We start from the raw sequence: 25,085 nt of genomic DNA on the forward strand, positions 1-25,085 counted from the left end.
ATCTGGTAAGATGGAACACAAGTGTAGTGAGTACAAAGACCAGCAGAATGAAAACGAAGAGAAAACGTTAAAGCTTAGGATGCAATGATCTGATCAAGTCCTGAGGTGAAAATCAAAGAGGAAAATATGAATCTGCCTTCAGTAAAACTTCTCAGAAAGGATTTTCTGAGGTTACAAGTTAAAAAAAAACATTTTCGGGAGGGCGAAATTGAAAGCAGAGTGCATCCGAAGCACTCAGAGACTTTTCGAAAAGACATTTCTACACAAGAAAAAAACCCTGCTGTGCATATACAGTAAGTGGTAGTGCAGTGCTTCCCATGCACAATTCCACCCCTTTTTTCACAGTCACTTCACACACAGAGAAACGTGGAGGCTTACTACCTACTACATAACCACAGGTTGCTGCTGATTGCAAGGAGAAGTGAAGAGAAGATGGAAGAAGGGAGCTGTGTGCTCATGGCACTGCCTCTGGGTGTACATCATATCTCCCAGTTCTATCACACTTCATTTCATTACTATCACACCTGCCTGTCGATCAAGCTTCTACAGCCCTCATCATCATCATCATCATCATTACCACAGTGGACACGGCAATGTAACCTCCGAAATATCCTGACCAAGATTAATATGATTGATAGTTCTGCCAGCCTGTGGTTGGTTTTCTGTGTCTAGAAGCTGCATCTAACTATAGGTGGTTTGAAATAATTTAACAAATAAATAAATAAATAAAAAACACTCCACACACTGAGAATGCAGAATATCGCCTCTAACATGTTAGTATCTCAGACACAAAAGTAGGTCATATTCCCCCCTCAACCAACACGCAGCTCCCTTCAAAAAAAAAAAAAAAAGATCAAATAACAACAGAAAGAAGCAGAGCAGGAGCTGCAACACAGGGAGGTGAATGATTTATGAATCCACACAGATTTTCAACATGAACTGTTCAAGTGAATACGACCAGAGAGAAATATATCTGACCAGAAGAAGAAATATCTGACCAGAGGGGGACATGTTTAACCAGAGACCAGAGCCATATCCCACCGAAGAGAGCCACATATGATCAGAGAGAGAAACGTCAAACTACAGAGTCATGTCTGATCTGAGGGATCTGATATCTGATCAAAAAGAGTCATCTCTGACCTGATACAGCCAAGTTCAATCTGAGAGAGAGCCTTGTCTTATACACAGAGAATCTAGTCTAATCAGAAAGAGTCATGTCCGATCTGAAAGAGTATTGTTCAATCTGAAAGAGTCATGTTCGATTTTAAAGAGCCATGTTCGATCTGAACGAGTCATGTCTGATCTGAAAGAGCCATGTTCAATCTGTAAGAACCATGTTCAATCTGGAAGAGCCAAGTTCGATCTGAAAAGAGCCATGTCCAATCTGAAAGAGTTATGTTCAATCTGAAAGAGCCATGTTAGATTTGAAAGAGCCATATCCAATCTGAAAGAGCTATATCTGATCTGAAAGAGCCATGCTCAATCTGAAAGAACCATGTCCAATCTTAAAGAGACATGTTCGATCTGAAAGAGCCATATATAATCTGAAAAGAGCCATGTCTGATCTGAAAGATCCATGTTTAATCTGAAAGAACCATGTTCGATCTGGAAGAGCCAAGTTTGATCTGAAAAGAGACATGTCCAATCTAAAAGAGTAATATTTAATTTAAAAGAGTTTAATCTGAAAGAGCCATGTCCAATCAGAGAGAGCCATGCCTGAACAATCTTGTCTGATTAGAGAGAGCCTTAACTGACCTCAGACAGTCTTGTCTGATCCAAGAAAGCCATGTTCGATCGAAAAAGGGCCATATATAATTAGAGAGAGCCATGTCTGATCTGAAAGAGCCATGTCTGATCTGAGAGACATGTATTAAGAAATGTCTGAGCAAAGACCAGCCCAGAAAAGACCTCTGGATATGTGTGTCACAAATGTAATGGAAACACATCATAAGAGGCATTACCACCGAAAGTGTGGAGCACAATTGGTGATAATGATCGTGACTGGCAGCATCTGGCTAGACCTGTCCATGCAAACAGACAAGCGCCTTATTTGCATTCATTGCAGGAGGACCCTTGTTCCTGTCCCATGACTTCTGGCACATTAGTGTGGGTGTACGTTATGAGGCTTTGAGGGTAATTTAGATAAAAAGCAAGGAAAGTCAACAGCCCATATAAAAAAGCATTTTTCATACTGCAGTCGTAAATCTGCACCAAAGGAACGGATTACGACCGCGTCTCTCCTGACATACAAAAGCTGTCAATCTGATGTGTGTCTGGATCTTGTCCAATAAGGATTATTTAACCGTGATCAGTGACTCCCTGTGGGGCGGTAATGAGAGGATGAATCGGTTAAGCAGATTGACCGGACAGCCTTTGGTTAGATATTAACACGCTAATATCACCCTTTTCTCCTGCCAGCCTGCACGAGGCCAAGCCAACAGTGCTCACAATCAGCTCACTCTGTGGGAGAGTGCACTAATCAGATCTCAGCTCACTCCATATTGGGAACGTTAAACACTGGCACACAATCCAGTGGCGTTTCTAGGAGGGGGCCAACAGGGGGCCAGTGATGACAAAGTGGCACACTAATGTAAATATTGTCACTATCCAATGAAAACACTTATCTCCATTTTTGTCGATTTTTAGTTAACTACATAATTTGAACAGACAAACTGTCACTTACACTGTGCCAAAATTTCTTGATGAATGGACCAATAGAAACTCTTCAAAATGACCTGAAATAAACTCTTTTTACATTGACTTCCATTGAAAGTTCACAAGGTTTTTTCTCTCTTCTGTAAAGTTGCTGTTTTGGAGATGCTGTTTTTCATTGGACAGCGATGAGGATTACTTTCCAGTCTGACCTTTTTATACTTCTGCAGCTGCATATTTATTTGAATATGAAAACCTGAATTTGAAACATGATTTGCTTCCCTCCCAGGTATTGATATATGTAGTGCAATTTTTGTAGAGTAATTTTTGGCTCCTCTATAACAGACTAATCGGTACCACTTTAAAATAAGGCTCATTTATAAAGGAATTATGAGTAGTTTATAAAGGAGTTTATTAATGATTTTAAATTAAGTTGTAAATACTCCAAAAAAACATGAATAAGCACTTAATAAACACATAAATAGAAAGAACAATAGTTAATTGTCAAAAAAATGTCAATTACTTTAACATATCTAGTAAAATAATATAGAAAGTGAGTTTTTTTTTAGTCTTTTAATATGTTATTATAGCTAAATAAATACAGTTATCAACTGAAATGTTAATGATAACTGATGGAAACTAGAAAGTAAGATAAGCATCTAGTAAGATCTGATATAGTATAACAGTATAAATGAATGTAAAATCACTATTTGGTACACAACAGACCACTGTTGCCCTTTCTATTTATGTGTTGTAACTGCTTGTTAATGGTTTATAACCTAATTATTAACCTTTAATTAGGTTAATTAACTTTTAAAAATTTCTTTATTGACTATTTCTATACCCTTTATGAAGGAACCTTATTTTAAAGTGGTACAGATTAATCAATCTGAGGGTACTGTTCAGTAAAAGAGAGCAAAGGCCTTAAATCTGTGAGAATATGTTGATTTGTTGCAAGACAACAGTTAATATAAATTGTACATAACATTTTACATTGATTTTTGTTCATCTTTTTGTTTGAATTTTGAGAAAATAACCTGTAAGGATTCTGTTGGCGGGAAAACATTCAAACCGCAAAAAGACAGCTGATGTAAAACATTATTTTATATGAAACTGGGAAAAAAAGGATAAATAATATTTAAATTATAGCAAACAAAATGAAATGTGAAATATGATAATTTGTTAATGTGTTTGTATGACATGACAAACATAGAGTTAAACTACATTTTTTTTCTTAATGCCTGCAAAGCACTGTAAGCTAGAAAGTAATTGGCCCCTCTCACAGAAATACCATAACTAGTCTAGACACATCATTGCCACAATCAGGGACATTCTTTATTTATTTCATAGCACTCTCGCTAATGCTAATATGGATAGTGTCTCTCGTTACCTCACATCCTCCTCTCTCTGTAAATCTGTGTATTTATCTGCCAGTCTGTTCTTCTGCTCTGTGCTGCTCTTTTTGATGGTCCTCTGAGCGTTTATGCTTTTTCATTTCGTACAGTGACATGAAGAGTCCCATGAGGAAGCATTGATTTCTGGCCTGCTGTTAGCTCCCATTGATTTTTCCTCGGGTATTTTTGTTTTGGTCGGTCATGTGACAGTGCTGGACAGGGAAAACACGCAGCTGTCTAACATCACAAAATTATTATTCTCTGATGTGCCATCACCTCGTAAACGATGCTTACTTCTGAATCAGTAATAAATGATGAAACATCAAAGCTCAAATGAATCAGTATACTGTATAAAACATATCCGCAATGGTTCCAACTGTTTTATAGAAATCTATAGAAATTAGGCATGCACAGAATATTGGGCAATGGGAAATGGAGTCTGAAAATTGCCAAAAAAACCTCACAGAGTTTGCCTTGCACTTAGTTCATAATCAGTTGTTGTTTCGGGGCCCCAGGCCAGCTCGAGGCCCTAGGCCAGGGGTGTCCAAACTTTTTTTGTTGGGGGCCAGAAGTAGAAATATATAAGTCACGGGCCACACTCTGTAATAAAACAAATAATGAAATATACCACTTTAAATAATACTTTTTCCTGATTATTTCCTTTACACACCATTTTACTTGACTAACTGTCTTTATCTTTGACAGTGTTGTGTAAACTAAGATTTTTCAAATATAATGTATAATTTCATGATGTCTCTTAATATTAAACTCCGTAATTACGGCAACGTTTAGACTCTTTGGCCCGTTTTTCTGCACTAGAAATGCGCACCCTCTCCGTTTTTAGACTCTTTGGTCCGTTTTTCTGCGCTAGAAATGCGCACTCTCTCCGCTTTTAGACTCTTTGGCCCGTTTTTCTGCACTAGAAATGCGCACTCTCTCCGCTTTTAGACTCTTTGGTCCATTTTTCTGCTCTAGAAATGCGCACACGCTCCGCTTTTAGACTCTTTGCCCCGTTTTTCTGCACTAGAAAGGCACACCCTCTCCGCTTTTAGACTCTTTGGTCCGTTTTTCTGCACTAGAAATGCGCACTCTCTCCGCTTTTAGACTCTTATGCCCAGTTTTTCTGCGCTAGAAATGCGCACTCTCTCAGCTTTTAGACTCTTTGGCCCGTTTTTCTGCGCTAGAAAAGCGCACACTACGCGGGCTGTAGTTTGGACACCCCTGCCCTAGGCAATTGATTGGTTTGCTTGCCTTGTTGCAGTGTGGCCCGCACATTGTACTTGATCAAAACTGCAAACAGCTTTGTACAGAATGTCTGTGACCAACTGCACAACACTACATGATCAATAATAATATGATTAACTAGCTAGTCACCTGACAACTTGACTACAGCTCAGCTAATGAAGACAAAGATTCTGCAGATGCTCTCTTCCAGCCAAAATTGTCAATCACTACAGTCATAAGGCGTTCTTACAAAATAGCAGAAAATTTTTATTCAAACTGATATAGAAAAGCTGTTTTCTGGGGATAAACTGCTGAAATGAGACACTGGAGATAAAAAAGACAGAATAAAGGAGAAAGACAAGATTCAAAATTGGCTGTTTTTTCACCATTTACACATATGGGAATGGTTGGAGCTAAGTATAATACTGCAACTAACCAACAAAGGCACTGGACCTGTGGGTTGGACCATGCTTTATTACATACACCCAATCAAACAACTGTAATACAAAAATCAATAAATTAAGAATAACCTCTTCAGGTTGCATAAAGGACCAAGTTTTGTGAGATGTGAGATTCTGAAGAACCTTTTAAAGGTCTAAAGTACCTTCAGGTTCTGCACACTCATGTCTCTCCTATATCTCTTCTACAAACATGCCTCTTACGTCTCTTTTACAGACATGGATCTAGGGTTGCATGATAGACAAAAAAATGTGATGTGCAATAACACTGATTAAAATACTCATATCAATGTGAAACCCGATTCATAAAGATCCTAAATTAGTTCTCTAAGTTTTTTGGCGCTCATTTCTCCCAGACTAAGAAGTAGTTTGGTGTGTGTGCATTCACTGTGGACCTCTACCTCACTCTACGTCCAGCTTTGTTATGTCATATGAGCACTGCTGCAATTGCTGCAATAACAGCAAATGAAATTGCCTTACCCTCGTACAGCAACAGAGGGAGCTCTTTACTCTGTGGACCTCTACCTCACTCTATATCCAGCTTTGTTATGTCATATGAGCACAGGGAGTAAAGAGCTCCCTCTGTTGCTGTATGAAGTTAATGCAATTTGAATTTGCTGTCACTGAAGCCTTTTCAATGTGTTTAACATGAAAACTCATATTGCAAGTATGACACAAGTACTTCAATAATTTATCTTAAAGCTTAGTCCTTTTTCTAGCATTTTCTAGCATTTGTCGATGTGTCATGGCTTTCAGTCATTTATATTGAGAGCTGCTAGGTATTTACTTATTTACTTCTTAGTTAACACTGTCAAGATTACTGTACTGTATTACTGTATTACATCAGTCTTTATTAAAAGACACTTACTATCATTACACTCCTATAAAAGAGAGAGAAAATTAGAAATGAAGATGTTAGTCATCCCATCTTTTATCCGTTGTCTATTATGTGTTGTTCTTTGTATCTTAATTGTTCTTATTGTCACTTGCATTAATTTGCTTGCTTGATTGTTTTACTCTAAGTGGAAATGGGCAGACTGAGCCAATACCAATTTCCACGCTATGTACCACAAATAAAGAGTCTGGAAGCTCAAAGCAGCCCTGAAGCCAAATATTCCTGGAGGTAATGTGAAGAATCCATCGCCTGCATTTACAAACAGGCTGGAAACAAAATCATCATACGAGAGAAAAAAGAGCAATCCAAATGACTCTGTGCCAGAACACAGTTACTGAACTACAGCCACGAACACAGTGCGGCCGAGCTGCGTAAAAAAGAAGGAACTCAGAGAGAGATGGAGAGGAACTGGGAGCTGGACTCTCCTCTCCTAGCAACCGCATCCCTCTGTACTTAAGCTCACGAGAGAGAGAGAGAGAGAGAGAGAGAGAGAGAGAGAGAGAGAGAGCGCTGGATAATGTCAAGAGGCAGTACTTGACAGACAGCAGTCATGCTCCAGTTCCCACAGAGAGTAAACGCAGGACTATGCTAATGCAGAACTCACTCACTCTCTCACTCTGTACAGTCTGTACTGCTGTACAGTACGTCACTCAAAATTGAGCAAAATACAAAACAGGAGATAGGTAGAGAATCTGAAAGAAAGACAGAAAGAAATTGAGTGAGAAATGACAGAGAAGAGGCAGGAGAGACAGAAAGAGAGAGAGAATATTTAGTGAGAAAACAGGAAAGAAGTGGTAAAACAAGGATGAGTTGGTTTAGTGGAGTGAGACACAAGAGAAAAGAAACAGAAAAAGAGAGACAACAGAAATAGAAATAGAGAGAGGGATGAAGAGACAAAGAGAGATAAAGAAATAGAGAGTGAGATATAGTGACAAAGTGAGAAATAGAGAGAAAGCAAGAGATAGAGAGAGATGTGGAGAAATAGAGAGAGCTGAAAATAAAAAGAGAAATACAGAGAAATAGAGAGAGAGATGTAGAGAAAGAGAGATGTAGAGAGAAAGAAAAAGAGAGCAATATCGAGAAAAAGAGAGAAATAGAGAGAGATATAGAGAAATAAGGAGATATGTAGATAAGGAAAATACAGAGATAAGAAGGTAAAGATGAGAATGGACAAAATGTGCAATAATAGAGAGAGTTGTAGAGAAAGAGAGATACAGAGAAATAGAGAGAGATGTAGAGAGAGATATGTAAAAAATGGAAAGAGGGAGATATTGAGAAATATAGAGAGATATACTCTGGGGTAGGGGCACACCGCCCCCCTCGCTGCCAAATACATCAGTGCGTGTCACAGCCTGAGAGACAGTGGGTAACACCTCAAAATGACCTCTAAAATCCTGGGGACCCCATCCCAGAGAAAATGATTATTATTATTATTATAATAATCATAATTACTTTCTGTTATAAATGTTATTATGTCTGTTATGTATGTTCATATACCATTGTTGTTAATTGTTATAATGCTTTGGCAACACTGTAATTCACAGTCATGCTAATAAAGCTACATTGAATTGAATATAGAGAAAGAGAGAGATAGAGACAGAGAGAGATGTAGAGAAATAGAGAGAGAGAGAGAACGAGAGAGATGTGGAAGAATAGAGACAGAGAGAGATGTAGAGAAATAGAGAGAGCTATAGAGAAATAGAAAGATATGAAGATAAATAGAGAGATATATAGAAAAACAAAAGAGAGATGTGGAGAAATAGAGGAAGTGATAGAGAGAAATAGAGGGATATAAAGAGAAAGATAGAAAAAAGGCAGAGATGTGAAGGTAAAGATGAGAATGGACAAAATGTGCAATAATATGTCTGTCTCAGAAGTGCCATGCATATCTGCTTCTTCCTACTCACCATCTGTACTCGCATGTTGCACGTGTGTCTGTGTGTGTGTGTGTGTGTGTGTGTGTGTGCGTGTGTGTGTGTGTGTATAGTGTGTGTTTATTGTGTGTGTGTTGGACTTGAGTCCACTGCAGTCAGGCAGTACAGAACTGGCCAAAGCAGAACACGGAATAAACACGCATTAACTAGACATGACAAACATCCCTAAAATCCCCCCGATTTCATCTTAATACACACACACATGTACACACACACACACACACACACACACACACACACACTCTTCTTATCCACTCTCGAAGGCATTATCATTTACCAGCCCACATTTTCTCTTGTTACAAATTTAGTCTCCTGCATCTTTGCATCAAACCTGTTCACCCACCTGTGTAAAATGTAAAAAGCAGCACAGGACAAATTCTACCTCTTTAAACACAGCGTTACACTAATCAGACTCCTCCAGGCTGCACCGAGCGCCTGTTAGCCCACACAGCAGGGCGAGGCTCTCACCATCACGAGGTACTGGAGCACGCCTGTCGGCTCGCCCCAAATCTTATCACTCAGTACTCAGAGTAAAGCTAATGGGAACAGAGTGGATGAGAAAAACACAGCCCTAATGAGACGCTAATGAGACGCAAACAGTTACGAGACATGATTGATACTCGTATTACGTCCAAAGTAAAACAGGGAGAGTGAAGTTTACTATATAGTTGAAAGAGAAAAAGAAAGAAGTGATTAAAGAACTATACAGATATGGAGAGAGAGAGAGAGAGAGAGAGAGAGACCTACCCTTTGGCCAATCTGAGCAAGGTGACGTCCGAAAGCTGTGCCTTTCCATCCGATGCACCTGCTCATACTCTCATTCCATTACAAAACCCTGGGAACAGGCCAGCTGCTCCCGCTTCTCTCCAACACCCCCCCCCCCCCCCCTCCCAATCACCACCACACCACACCACACACACACACACACACACACACAAACACACACACATGATTTAACATTGCATCTCTTACAATGCTGCTTTATACATAATCAGATTTTCACTACTGTTGTGTGTCATAAGTGTGAAAATGGGTTTTTATTTCCAGTTTATCATACTTTACACTTAGGGCATTTTTTTACACTAGCACTAATAGGGCTGGGTAAAATGGACTCTGGTTGTTTTGTACTTTTGGTGTGGTGTGAAAACCCTCTAGTGAAGGTGGTTCATGGTGAAAATGTGATCTTGTCTCAAGCTGACCCAACTACAAAATATACTATTTCAATTTGAGCTAACCGACTGTTCAGGTGCAGTTTAATCTGATTTACTAGCCAAATAAATGAACTACCACAGCGATGAACAAACACTGTCTTCTCTGCTGTTGCTCCATGCTAAACTGTTTCACACCGAAAGCCGCATGTGCATCCCTTAGGAAACAGCACAGCAGAAAATTTCCCGCACAGCTCTGGAAAGAAAATAAGAGACCACTTAAAAATGATGAGTTTCTTTGATTTTACTAAACTGAAAACCTCTGGAAAATAATCAAGAGTAAGATGGATGATCACAATCCATCAAACCAAGCTGTACTGCCTGAATGTATGCACCAGGAGTGTAAAGCATAAAGTTATTCAAAAGCAGTGTGTAAGACTGGTGGAGGAGATCATGATGCCAAGATGCATGAAAACTGTGATTAAAAACCAGAGTTATTCTAACAAATATTGATTTCTGAACTCTTAAAACTTGAATATGAATATGAACTTGCTTTCTTCGCATTATTTGAGGTCTGAAAGCTCTGCATCTTTTTTTTTGTTCTCATTTTCTACAAATAAATGTTTTAAATGACTTAAATATTTTTATTTGGAATTTGGGAGAATGTTGTACGTAGTTTATAGAATAAAACAAGAATGACTGATTCAGAAACTGACGTGATCTTTTTTATTTTTTCCAGAGCTGTGTACTCGCTGCTCTAGAACACACAACCTTCTTGCTATAGTTACTATAAGAGGTGACGACGTGCTTGGCGTGGTTTATTGGTGCTTACTTTGGTGGCTTTAGGTTTTAGGTGCCTGTGTGAAAACAAACCAAATCGATGGGGAAACGCTCCACAGAGAAACCTACTACAGAACTACAGTACAGGTGTGAAAACGCCCGTTCTAACATTCACACGAAACAAACTCTTCCCCCCCTCACCTTCCCCAGGACTGGACAGGCCCAGACATTGACCCTGACTCAGTTAATTATAGCACGGGAAAGAGCAACACGGTGCATAAGAACACCTATCAAATAGCACCAACAGGTTCTGCACCCTCCACGAGAACCAGCCGCTATCCTGTCTGTTCTCACCCTCTCAGTCACTGCTTCTCAGCACTAGCTAGTGTTTCCACATCTCTAATCTGCTTTGAATCCTTGTGGTTTAAATGTGGCGAGAGGCTGATCTTGAGTGTAACACTGTTACATAAAACCACATAGAAGAATATCTAAAATAATATTTTAGTGTATTATATCATGGCTAAAGCTACAAATTGCTAGCTACTAACCTCACAACACAATTATCATAAGATCTCGCCCGTCTTATAGTTTAATCATATACTGCGATCATGAAATGCTAGATTAAAATCCGCCCCCCCCTCCACTGAACGTTACTCCCATTTTACCCTGCATTCAATTTTACTAGCGGTGCATGATCCAGAACAGAGGACACAAGAGAGACATAAAACAGATCTGTGAGTGCAGCTATGCAACAGGAGCCCAGTCGGAAATACAGTAAGCCAAGCTACTCAGCACCAAAATAGAAAGTAGACCATCCAGTGCCAAAGGGTGAGGGTCTGTGAGTGCATCTGTGTGTGAGAGCATGTGTGTGTGTGTGTGAGACAAAGACAAAAAAAAAAAAAAACTGTGTTATTTTGGCCTTGAAAACAATCAAAAATATCTGCCTTTAGCCCAAAAATGCATTTTTGCTACAATGTGGAGACGGTGGCAGGGCTAAATGGATTTATTACTGTGTGTGTTAAAGAAATGTTGAAGTAGATCCGCAAAACATAAAAATAAACACAAATTAGCTGCTAAATGCTACAATTAGAGCTTCAATATTTAGCCAACAAATTCAACTAAAATCCATAAAAAAAAGATTTTAGACAATTTTTATGGTCTACTTATTTTTGGCTTCAATCAGGAGATTGTTGGTTCGAATTCTGTTTGCATCTAATGCATAATTTACCTTGCTCTCTCTGGGTGGGTACAGTAGATACTGCTCTTTTTTCCTCATCACTCCTAGGGTGATGTTGATCAGCACAAGGCTGCGTCTGTGAGCTGATGTATCAGAACTGAGTCACTGCGCTTTTCTCCGAGTGCGCTGTGATGCTACTCGGCAATCTAGCATCAGCAGCAGTTCAAAAACAGGCAGTGGCTGACTTTGGAGGAGGTGTGTTCTAGTCTTTTCCCTTCTCCTGGTTTTTAGGGCATCACTAGTGATAGGGGGAGTCCTAATGAGTGGGTTGGGTAATTGGCCTTGTAAAATTGGGAGAAATTGGGATAAAAATTGTAAATATATTTTAAAACAATGCTGTTTAAATGTTAATATGCACTTAATAGAACAGTTTTGTTCTATCCTAAGAGACAATGCTTGTTTGATCCGAAAATGTCAAATTTTAGATTCTAATTTGAAACATTAATTACTTTAATTAATTGAAACAGGCACAAGAAAGTTAAAAAAAAAAGTATTAAATATCAAACTTCAAACTGTTAAAAAAGTGATTACTAATTAATGTGGCAAGTTAAAGGAGTAGAATATGATCTCAATACCTCCAAAAGTCTTTAAGTTAAATATGAGACATTCTTTTTCACATTGTAATCAAGATAACTGCATTATTTTTGTACAGTAGAGTGAAAATTAGGAAAGGAGCACTTTAAAAATGGTTTATGCACCCCGAGAGATCTCAGGTAACCTTTCCCAAGGTCTCAGACCTTTATTAGGATGCTGGGGTACGGTACGTTCACAATCATCGCTAGGAAAGGCCGGGAAATGCAAATTTCAATGCTTTATAATAAATATACACTCCAAACCATGCCTCGACCTTCAGCAGCCATGGCTTCTCTTAAAGGGCAATACTGTGCTGTTCTACTGTGCAGCAGAACATGCACACATATGACCTTATTGAAAGGAAAAAGTCATAAGAACTGTCCTGCATTCTCAGCATAAGATTCAGCATTTTGAGTTTTCTCAGGAATGTCGGAAAAACAAGCTTCATGCTTGCTTGGAAGGTAAAATAATATTTAAATCATATACAATTTTAAAAATGTAAGGATGTGTTTGGAAATTAGATGTGGTTCATGCTTTGAAACTGTGTGAGAGGCAGTGGCACAAATGGATTCAATAAAATACCAGCTAATTCTGGACGAAACCATCTGTAAAAAAAAGTTGAAGATAAAAAAAGGATAGATTCTACAACATAATAATGAACTTAAAACACACCTTAGATGTTAATAGGATGTAAAAGCAGATTTATCATAGCAAGGTTAATCCTAGGTTAAATCTAGGTTAACTATTTAAAATGTCTAAATTCTGCATTATTTTTTTATGTTTTAAAGTAGCAGTCCTTACATTTTATATTTTATATAAAATATTATAACAAACTGCATCAGTGTGCTTCTGCACATCCCATCTCAACAAAGCCAAATATATTTAATCTAAAACATAGTGTCTGGAAGGTCCCAGGACCTTTATTTAACAATAATAGCCTTTTATGATTAAATGGTTTTACCTATGGTTATACCTGAGCAACCAAGGTGCTGCTAACAAGAGCTAATCTGAAAAATACTGAAAATATCTGCTTATTCATGCATCAAACAAAAAAAATGCAGAATTACTTGCATTTTTAAAAGTACTTTTAGCGTGCTGTGTGAAATGACCTATTCTCACCAAAAACTTACAGACTGTCACTTTACAAAACTTAATAACCTAATAAAAGTGTATTTTTTAATTGTTAAGTGCGCCATTTTTTCTTGAGAAAATACTCAATTCAAAATTTTCTTAATGGATTTGGCCATTGTATTGCCAATACAAAACGACACTTTTATCAGCTGAAAAGACTTAAAATATGTGTATTTCCATGGAAACGCGTGCCCAAAGTGTTATTACTCTGTGTGTCAGTGGACAAATAGCTATTTTTTAAACGTGAGGTGACGTGAGGTCAACATTAAATCCAATTAACAAAAATAAATAACTGTTTTTTTATGTCTATTGGATTGAAAGTATGTGTTTAACGATTTGATACTGACATACCTAATAACGTTTTGTAAAAAATTACTTTGGCTTTAGTTCTGTTTTTTTTTCAGTGCAGTGGGCAGGGCTAAGCAATTGTTTTATTGGATTATTGGAACCTTTTCTTTGGCTCATTTTTTAGTCTATTCTGACAGCTAACAGCAGGTCTAAATTAGTGTTATGTGCAACAAAACATTTGAAAAAAATAAGAAAATACATGATGTCCATTTTAATGGACGTAGGGTCTGAAAGGGTTAATATCTGCATACATGATATGCATTAGAACAATGCATGCCTTGAAGCATCAAAACACCAACAGAACACTTAATAGGAACATCTAGGAGATTTTGTCCAGGGTTCTCACACATCGCTACACAACAGATTTCTCACCGGGCTCATTTGCCTATTGCTGCAATCTATTACATCAGTATTGCAAAGGCCTATAAAAGTAATAACCATTAACAAGCAATATAATAGCGCTCCTCCCTCAGCTGCGATCGAGTATTCTCAGCACCAGGAAAGGAAGCAGTTTCCCCAGCTTAGCTTGCCACCCCAAGACATCGAGCATTTGCACTCTCATCCATCACACCCATCCGTTTCTCGTTTACCCCCCTTATACCATTCCACTCGCTCCGCACAACCGCTCCTCCTCTGAAAGTCTGCTCAGACGCTTTGATTCCCATCTGCGTGCTGTGCCAGGGGGAAACTATTTTACATGAACCTCCCTGTGCCCACCACGACAGGACATTCATCAGGTCTTTGGCAGAGATACTTATCATTAGGGATATTCATAAGCCGCAGAAACTGGAGGCAGTGGCACTACTGTGAAATAAATCAGGCAGTAATTACAGTAATGGCCAGCAGCAAAGACTACTGTGCCAACAGCTGCCATGAATAAAGAGTCACGTATTTAAAGGTGAGACTGCCCAAACATCTAAGAAAATAAGAAAAAAATGAGCCAATTTACTTATTCAATCAACTATCTATTTAGTTGTCAATCCACAGTACATAAAGGGGATCTGTAGGTTGGTTGTAGTACAAAGCAAGCTATAAACCTGAGCTCTGATCAGCCCCGTTGCAACAAGGCAAGCAAACCAACCAATAAACCAACCAACAAGCTGTGTGAGCCCCCTTTAATTCTGTGATGGTCAATGCAGGAAAGTATATATATATTTTTTGCAATATAATGCACACTTAAATTCCTGTGGCCAGCCCCGGCTTGCACTGCTGGAGCAGCATTAGCGTTAGCTGGTAACCACAGTGCTAACTCTTTCACCATTCAGAGGTAAGTACTGTATTATTGGCCTGTAGCCTGCTTCTAACCCTGGGAAGCACTGCTGGAGCAGCATTAGCGTTAGCTGGTAACTACAGTGCTAACTCTTTCACCATTCAGAGGTAAGTACTGTATTATTGGCCTGTAGCCTGCTTCTAACCCTGGGAAGCACTGCTGGAGCAGCATTAGCGTTAGCTGGTAACCACAGTGCTAACTCTTTCACCATTCAGAGGTAAGTACTGTATTATTGGCCTGTAGCCTGCTTCTAACCCCGGCTAGCACTGCTGGAGCAGCATTAGCATTAGCTGGTAATCACAGTGCTAACTCTTTCACCATTCAGAGGTGAGTACTGTATTATTGGCCTGTAGCCTGCTTCTAACCCTGGGAAGCACTGCTGGAGCAGCATTAGCGTTAGCTGGTAACCACAGTGCTAACTCTTTCACCATTCAGAGGTAAGTACTGTATTATTGGCCTGTAGCCTGCTTCTAACCCCGGCTAGCACTGCTGGAGCAACATAAGCATTAGCCACTAACCATGCTAAGCGCTAGCTCTTTTGCCATTCAGAGTTGAGTACTGTATTATTGGCCTGTAGCCTGCTTCTATCTCTGTCTAGCACTGCTGGAGCAGCATTAGCATTAGCTGGTAATCACAGTGCTAACTCTTTCACCATTCAGAGGTGAGTACTGTATTATTGGCCTGTAGCCTGCTTCTAACCCTGGGAAGCACTGCTGGAGCAGCATTAGCGTTAGCTGGTAACCACAGTGCTAACTCTTTCACCATTCAGAGGTAAGTACTGTATTATTGGCCTGTAGCCTGCTTCTAACCCCGGCTAGCACTGCTGGAGCAACATAAGCATTAGCCACTAACCATGCTAAGCGCTAGCTCTTTTGCCATTCAGAGGTGAGTACTGTATTATTGGCCTGTAGCCTGCTTCTAACTCCAGCTAGCACTGCTGGAGCAACATTAGCGTTTGCTGGTAACCACAGCGCTAGCTCTTTTGTTGTTTAGAGGCGAGTAAATTGAACTGTAGCCTCTCACATTTACCATGTTAAAACAAGCTACATAGGGTGAACCGCTAGCTGAATTAGAAGGAAAACATGGTGGATGACACCTCTGTTCCTTACTAGTGTTGTTTAATAATGTGGCTTATAGTCCAGTGCGCCTTATGTATAAAAATAGACTACAAAATAGACGTTTCTTGATAGTACGCCTTATAATCGCCTTATAGTGCATGAAAAATATGGTACAGTACACTGGCCCACCTCTGTAATAGAAATAATAACCTTTTTAATCATTTTGGAAAAGAGAGTCAGCTAGAGTCTGTAAATGTAAATGTAAATGTAAAAACAAGCAACTGTAAAAGGGAAAGAAACAAAGCATGTTCATTATCATTAGAAATGAAAAACTTGATTAATTTTCACTCATGACATAATTTTATTTGTGACAATTGATTATGACTCTGTAATCACCAGCAGTCAGGCCTAGTCAGTTTTAGCCTATTCAGCCTAGGCAGAATGTGTATTTTGAGAGCACAGATTTGGAGGAAAGCTGGGAATGTGAACGTGGTCCTCATTTGACTCCTCAAAAGTTGAAAACAGCTATCTTCAGCCAACTCCCGCCTAAACTGATGACTGCATCTCTCTGGAGTTCACACTTACGCTTCAGACTTACCGAGGAAAGCACGGCTGCAGTGCGTAGAGGCGGCATGTCTGCACAGACTGTGGGAGATATCAGTCAGCGGAACGCAGCCCGAGAAAAGCGATCCTCCACAGCAGCTCCAGGAGGACGAGGGACACAATTCGATTACGCTGTCACTGTGTTTCAAAGGCTTCCCCTGATGCATCGCTGACACACATAGTGGGGATGGCAGAGGAGAGGGAGCGGGGGAAAGAAATGGAGAGAAAAATGAGAGAAAATGAGTGTGAAGGAATGAAAATTTGAAAGAAAAAAAAATATCTATAAGATATGAGAGAGGAAAACGAACACCAATTTCCCTTTTTCTCTCGGGGAAAGAGAGGTAGAGAGAGAATGAGAGAGAGAGTTAGGACCCCATGCTGAGATCTCACCCATAAAATCATCTACTCAAAACTAGAACAGCAGGGGCGGCTGTAGGTGGACTCAGATGAGCCGTGTGGTGAAGAGGACAGGTGGAGTATGAGTGAGAAAACGAGGGAAAGAGAGGGAAAATGAGGGAAAGAAAAGGGAGGGTTGCCTGTTCAGCTGAAGAAGCCCCTCCAAATCAGGTTAATGTAATGGATTTGTTCCAGCTCCCCCCCTTAAGAGCCTCTAAACTGAAGGCATGTCAGAACCAGCAGTTCCCAAAACACACCATCTGTAGGCTCATATCACTCTCATTCCGCATTTTCTACCAATTCTACAGAGAGAATCACTTTCACAACAAACACACAAACACACACACACACAATAACACAGGAACTACTGACCCAGTTCTATGTACCACACATCACTGAGCATGACACAAGGACTCCGATTCCAAAAGAATTGGAGAAAAGAAGTGTGCCGTTTGTGTACATAAACCCCCTGAATCGTAGCTTTATTATCATAATTATTCTGTGTTTTAAATTGTTATTCATTAATAATTAATGTAGGGCTGCACAGTGTTGCAATATTTTAAACTAAATTTTAATTCATGAACCATGGGTTGCTACAAACCTCAATATGCAGGTACTGTACTATATCTCAGGCATTGGCGTAGGAACCCTGGGCGATAGCAGAAATAGGTGGATTTGCTTTCCCTAAAAAATGATACCCCAGAAAAAGCAGAAATTGTTTTAAAACAAACATTTATTTTGAAACCGCACTAAAATCTGCACCCCCGCCATGAAAAGCACCACCTCTAAATTACAATTACAATCCACTTTTATCAAGAAGATGCTGCATACGCTCTGCTGAGAGGGGGTGCTTTTTCTGCCGGGGGTGCTGAACTTGGCAGAACAGCAGCTTTATACGCAAGGTCAGTGATGAGAGCAATGAATTGCAACAATTACAATATACTGCAATAAAAACGACTTTTGGGTAATGTCTTGTTCTGCTAACAGACTAGGAGGGTTTGGGTTATCTGACGTTTATATTAACTGCTGTCAGAAATCTCAATGAAATGTAAAGTTACATTCTTTTTTATAAAAGGACCCCATCGAAAGAACTGCTTTTAGTAAAAAAAAAAAAAAATACAGGGCCCAACACTACTGTATGTTATATATCTATATATCTGATTCAGACATTGCACGCATAATTTGTTTCCTAACAACAGTAAATGTAATGTGGAGTAACATGCTTAGGTTGTGAAGTCACCATTGGTTGGATTTAACTAATATTAAACAGAAGTACAGAATTTTTTTAAAGTTACAGTGTGTTTTTTTTGTGATTAACTGTAATTTTGCGAAAGTCACTATTGGGTGGGCTTTGATTCATTTTGGCAAATGTGTCCTCCCATTGCTTTTGCTGTTTTTGCAGCTATAGCTGCACATCTGCACCGAGAGATGTGTCAGTACGAGAGAGAAGCACGTAGCACAGCGTAAAAGCAAAAAGACGCATAAATTCCGATTTGACCATTCACATTCATGTCGCATTTCCATGGATCGGATACGTATTCGATTTAGGACCACATATGAAAGAGACTCAAATCTGAAAAAAAAAATCTGATTTGAGCTACATTGAGCAAAAAATCTGATTTGAGTCACTTCAGCCTGGTAATGTGAACGCAGCCTAAGTGAATCATTGATTATTTGTATATTACTGAGCTCTACAACATATGCATAATGGTTTTACTGATTTTTTCTGTTTTAAATTAAGTAAATTATATTAAAATTGACTGTGGCATAGTCTCCACTGCTTTTTCTTCATACAGAGCCTGGTCTTGTGTGACTGGAAAAATGCAAAGCTGGCCGCTGAGTGAACACACTTACCTACCAGAACTTTGAGAGCATCTAGTTACTAACAGATATATTATAATAGTGCATTTCAATACTCTAATATTTTATATATATATATATATATATATATATATATATATATATATATATATATATATATATATATATATATATATATATATATATATATATATATAATATATCTCAAATAAATCCCTAGTCTGTAGTATCTACCCACTTCTAGTCCTTTTACTACATGGGGGTATCTGACTGCTACTATTGAAACACGTGATTGACAGGCAGCTGCAGGCCTCCCATTCATCACTGAGACACAGGGTCAAACTCGGACACTGCTGACATCTGGACGGGTGGCCTGAGGTGCCCTCAAAGCAGTTCAATTGACATAAATTAAGATGCAACAGTACAGAGTTTAGAGTGTATTTATTTGGGTAATAAATCGGGTTAAACTGCAGCTGAACAGCCGATATAACAGTGCTATAAGTGTTATAAAGCTCTTGTTATCAGCTTACACTATACAGAGAAAGGTTTTGGGACCCCTTTTCATTCATTGTTTCTTTTAAAGTAAGAGTAAGAGTAATAAAAAGTGTTTACCCTATGTTTGTTGGAGTAACTGTTTTAGACAGATTTTAAAGCACTGCTGTGAGGATGTGATCGTACAGTATTTAGTGCCAAAATCATTAGTGAGATCAGTTTGTTTGTGCTTAAATAAAAGCCACACTTCAGTACTTTGGGAATAAGTTTGAGAGCTGGAAATTGATAATATACCATCATTCCAGAAAATTTGCAGAACATGAGAAATGCCTGAAATACAAAACAAAAAAAGATGCAGAGCTTTCAGACCTCAAATAATGCAAAGAAAATGCAAAAAAAACTTCATATTCATACAGTTCAGAGAGTTCAGAAATCAATAATTGGTTTTCATGCATCTTGGCATGTTCTCCTCCACCAGTCTTACACACTGCTTTTGGATAACTTTATGCTGCTTTACTCCTGGTGCAAAAATTCAAGCAGTTCAGTTTGGTTTGATGGCTTGTGATCATCTGTCTTCCTCTTGATTATATTCCAGAGGTTTTCAATTTGGTAAAATCAAAGAAACTCATCATTTTTTAGTGCTTTCTTATTTTTATTTTTTTAGAGCTTTATGTGTCCCAATAATTTGATACATTGATATTGTACTCTTCCCTATTGTACCCTATTATTGAAACTAATTAATGTCTACTTTTCCTTTTAAATGACCAACCAAAAGGTTTTAGAAGTGTTTCAGTATCAAAAATACATTTTACACAGTTTGAGAACTGCCAACTTTCCGTACTTCATTCTACATCATTCTTTTTTATGGTTGTAGAACACTTTAAAAACTTTAAAAACTATTTTTTTGTGTTTGCAGGTATCTCCTATTTTCAGCTGTCGTTCACTTTAAAGCCAAATTCAGCATCTTCTATATTCAACCACTCCAAATCCACCAGCACAAAAGCACACGCTCCTACCTCACAGTACTGATCTGTTTCTCAGTCCCATGATCCTCTCTTGGTGGTACGTTATCCTGTGAACATCAGCAACATCCACTGGAAGGAGCTCAGAAGATCCTTTGTAAGCAGAAAGGCTCAGACGCTGATATATACGCAGACCCGGTGACTGAGAAGCGCACTTCACTACACGCTGTTCCCATAGGCTACCATCCAGAAGATCTGCTCTAGTGTAGAGAAGCACACATTCAGCAGAACTGAATCTTGGAATAGACTGAACGTACAGAGCAGAGAGGGCCAGACGAGAGAGTGTGAGAGAGAGAGAGAAAGAGAGAGAGAGGCAGACACTAAATCTCTAATTACATCTGCTTAGCAGAGACCAGCTGCTCTGAAACAGTGAAACAGTGACACAGGGCTTCTGCTGGCCATGGAATTGAATGTGTGGCGCACAGAGGAGGAGCAGGGAGAGAGGGAGGAGACGGAGAGGAGGAGGAGGGGACAGGGTTATTAATTATGTCCCCCGTCCCCTGCTACGTCCACTTTACTCCTCCCTTGGCTACTGCACATGGTTCTGGCTGCAGAAAACACTTGCGGAAGGAGATGTGGAGGAGGAGGAGGTGGAGGAAGAAGAAGAGGAGGAGGAGGAGGATGAAGAGGAGGAGGAGGAGGATGAAGAGGAGGGGCAGCATGAAATTGCAGTGATACTTTACCCCCCGTGTGTTCTGTCCTTCCGAAAGAACTGTACGTTTCTGCTCCTTCCGCTCACAGCACTCTCGCTGCTTCTCTGACTGGCCAGTATAACAAAGACAAGTGCTTGAGCCTTCAGATCACACACACACTTATACACACACACTTATACACAGAGTGGGGGGTGTTCAGAGAGAGAGAGAAAGAAAGAAAGCAGAGAATAGGGGAGCAAGAGAGTAAGGGAAAAATAATAAGAGAAGCCAGTGTGCAAGAGAGAGAGAGAGAGAGAGAGAGAGAGTATACACAAACACTTGAGAGATCTCAGAGATCTAAAAAAAAAAAAAAAGAGAGGATGAATGGAATTTTCTCAAAAACGAATATTTTGACTGAGAATTAGTTTAAAAGATGAAAAAAGAGTGTGAAAGAGATGGAGAGAAGGGTGTAGGGGAGAAGAGAAATAGTAAATCATGAAAAAGAGGAGAGAAGGAGTCAAGTGTGTAATAGGGGAGAGAAGGAATAAAGTGTGAAAGAGAGGAGAGAAGGAGTAAAGAGTGAAAGGGGAAAGTGTGTTAGAGAGAGGAGAAGGAGTAAAGTGTGTAAAAAGGGAGAGAGAGAGTAAAGTGTGGAAGAGAGGAGAGAAGGAGTAAAGTGTGTTAGAGAGAGGAGTGAAGGAGTAAAGTATAAAAGAGTAAAGTGTGAAAGAGAGGAGAGGAGGAGTAAAGCCTGAGAGACAGGAAAAAAAGGATTGAAGTGTGAAAGAGAGGAGAGAAGGAGTAAAGAGTGTTAGAGAGAGGAGAAGGAGTAAAGTGTAAAAGAGTAAAGTGTGAAAGAGAGGAGAGGAGGAGTAAAGCCTGAGAGACAGGAAAAAAAGGATTGAAGTGTGAAAGAGAGGAGAGAAGGAGTAAAGTGTGTAAAAGGGGAGAGAGGGAGTAAAGTGTGTAAGAGAGAAGAGAAGGAGTGAAGCATTTAAAGAGGAGAACAGTATGTAGAAGAGGAGAAGAAGGAGGTATTAAAAACAGTTGTATCTACTAGCAATGTATCTACTAAACACAATTTTACTACATTTTAAAAACATGGCTGTGAGGGTTTTATTGCATTCAGTAATAACTAAAATCATTAAAGTGGTCAGGAGGAGATCAGTAATGGATGATAAGTGGATGAGAATGGATAGATCTTTTGGCAATACTTTGCAAAGACTTGGCAAGGACTGGAGAATCTCTGTGTAGGTGTGCATTTGCACGTATGTGTCAGCCATTAATGCACTCTATAGAAGGGCTGTGTATGTGTTTTTAGCATGTGTGTACATGCATATAACACACACCAGTTTAAATCAGTGTATCATTTCAGCTACTTTAAAATATAGTCATGCGCTCAGTGCCGACACAGGTGTTAAGCTGTGTTCGTCTGTCAGTCACTCTCTCTGTCAGTGGTGATATTGGTTATGTTATATGAACATTCTGCCTCCTGGCTGTTTATACTGTATCTCACCGCTACACAAGGAGACTTGCATGTTTATCGCCGAGCCGCAGCCGCTGAATACAAATTATATATAAACAGCCCGCACATATTTCTTTTAATCGCTCTTTATAAAGGTCTTAATATTTGATTTTGTTTTGTTTCATTTTTAATGGCGTATCAGAAGCCAGCTTCTCAGATATCCCTCTTTTTACACAGTATTTGATGTGCCTCACAGACATGTCCTCACAGAGCTCCGCAGACCAGACAGAGCAACGAAAATGACACATGTGGGTCAAAAAGCCGCCGAGACCCCGGCCCATCTCACACCATCCAGCCACCACTTTTAAAGTCTTCACATCTGTCAATCCAAGCAGAGCAAACCCTTTCAAGCCCGGCTGAGGAGTATGTGAAGTGCCAGGCCTGGGGATGAGGGAACGCGTAAGGAGATGCGGGGGAGGCGAAAAGTACAGGCAATTTTTTTGTGTGTTTTATTTATTCAATTCTAATCCCCCCGCGCCTTCCCAGCCGAAACAGAAGGCCTTGAAGGAAAAGCGCGGAGAGCCCAGCATTTTTCATAGGCCTGTCCGGCTGCGGAGGGTTTTGATAAATAGGCCTCCACTCTGCTTCACCTGCTCTCGCTCTCTCTCTGCGCTCTGCTCTGCCGCACGCCGTCCAGAAAACATGAATTATTGAAAGCAGCTTTTAAACGGCTCCTTCTGCAACTGTTAAACAAAATGAAAACACAAACACAGAGTACAAACAACACAGAAATATCCAATCAGCACTCCAGCAGTTCTACATCAGTAAAAGAGAGTTAAATATTAAAATCAGTAGACACTGTCATCACTGACAATTGTCATTCATATTCATTGGAGTAGGAAATTGACAATATCAGAAATAAGTGGATTTGTCCCCCCAAAAATGAGAAATTATTTTGAAGGCACACACAATCTGCACTCCCGCCATGAAAAGCCCCCTCTCTGGAGTGCGTTTCTAATTATAGTTAGCTAAAGCAATTATCTCTGCTTTTATTAAGAAGGCGGTGCATACTCACTGCCGAGAGGGGGTGCTTTTAATGGCACTACTATGGTGTAGAATACAGCACCCCCGCCAGGAAAAGCACCCCCTCTCGAGAAAGGCTGCAGGTGACGTTCCTTTCGATCATGTGATCAAAAATCAGTGAATTCGATCATGTGATTAGAAATCAGAGTTCGACCACGTAATTTTGAAGGATGGGAATTGGGTGGAAAAGGTCCAGACCGCTGATTTATCTAAAATGTAATATATCTTTGTTACTTCATGAGTTCACTATAGAACACATGATCAGATCAGGGACATCCCTAAAAGCAACAGTAGCTTCTAAAAAAAATATTTGTGGGCGGAGCAGTAGTAGGGGGATTCAATTGGGATTTCTGTTCTGAGCAAAGCATTGTGGGAGGGGTAAGTAGTGTAATACAGGAAGGGCATAATCCAGATTCAGTCACCACCTTTAGTCCGGCTCATTAATCAGAGGAGCCCAGGGGATGATGGGATAGAGAATGAAGAACACAGCAAGGGGGGGAGAAGTAAACGATAGAAAACGGCGAGTAAAAACGGGATCCTAGCCTGAAAAAGCCGAGCGGAAGAGGCCAAAAGAGCCAAGCGGGGAGATGAACCGAACGGCACGCTAACCGAGAGGTCACTGGAACAAAACGAGAACGGGTTAAACAATTTAGCGCAAATGTGTGTGTGCATGCAAATGAGCTCGTGTGAACGAGTTCATCAGTGTTTGGCCACAGAGAGTACACAGCTTGTTTCATTTCCTGTGGGACAAAAAAAAAAAAAAAACCGAAATGCCTTTGCCGCTGCCTCTTTCTCTCCATCGCCCCATCCCTCGCTCCTTCTCCCAGCCACATTCACAGTGACATCAGTTTCCGCCAACATGTGAGCCGTTGCCATGGCAGCACACAAAGACATTTTTGGGAGGGGGAAGCAGCTTGGCTGACACATTCAGCCATCAGGCCCTCCGATCCCCGCACCCCTCCGCTTCAATAGTAGCTCGCCCAGCCAGATGCTCCGTTTTGTAAAGCCTTCAAAGGCGCCGGCCGATCACATATTTGCCCTTTCTCTTGGCCCAGCGTGAGCTTTGCTCTCTGTTGCAGCTTGAGACTCAGGCACGTTTGCTTCTCTTCATCTTCTATCTCGCTGGGTCAGATTCTGATTGGTTCAACTCATTTTAAGACATTTTCACATCTGTAGTTCTGTAGGTTGATGAGTTTGTTTACTTGGAGCGTTTTTTCCTTGGTTTGGTTTGTTTTCACACAGGTACCTTAAACCTAAACATACCAACATGCGCCCCTACAGACCATTCAAGCATACTGTCACCTCTGATTGGTCAGAGCTGTCTGTGTGGGAGAACGAACGTAAATATAGGAAGAAGAAGAAGAACACTGAACACCGAAAATATTGCTGCTGCACTTTTAAACACAGCGTTTTCAATATAAAGTGCAGCTCAGATGTCTGTGTAGTGAACAGAGTCACACGGATGTGAG

At 39.9% G+C, this 25,085-nt stretch overlaps 1 protein-coding gene across 1 annotated transcript in view; it reads right to left on the reverse strand.

Annotated features, from left to right (window-relative positions):
- myo16 (myosin XVI) overlaps positions 1-20,797 on the reverse strand; it is a 264,223-nt gene extending 243,426 nt beyond the window's left edge. The window contains exon 1 of the mRNA XM_049485244.1: positions 20,431-20,797. The gene's annotated coding sequence lies outside the window, so the exon portion shown is untranslated. The remainder of the gene's footprint in view (positions 1-20,430) is intronic.
- Positions 20,798-25,085: the final 4,288 nt, after the last annotated feature.

Source organism: Astyanax mexicanus, chromosome 11 (genome assembly GCF_023375975.1).
Source record: "Astyanax mexicanus isolate ESR-SI-001 chromosome 11, AstMex3_surface, whole genome shotgun sequence".
Classification (NCBI taxonomy): domain Eukaryota; kingdom Metazoa; phylum Chordata; class Actinopteri; order Characiformes; family Acestrorhamphidae; genus Astyanax; species Astyanax mexicanus.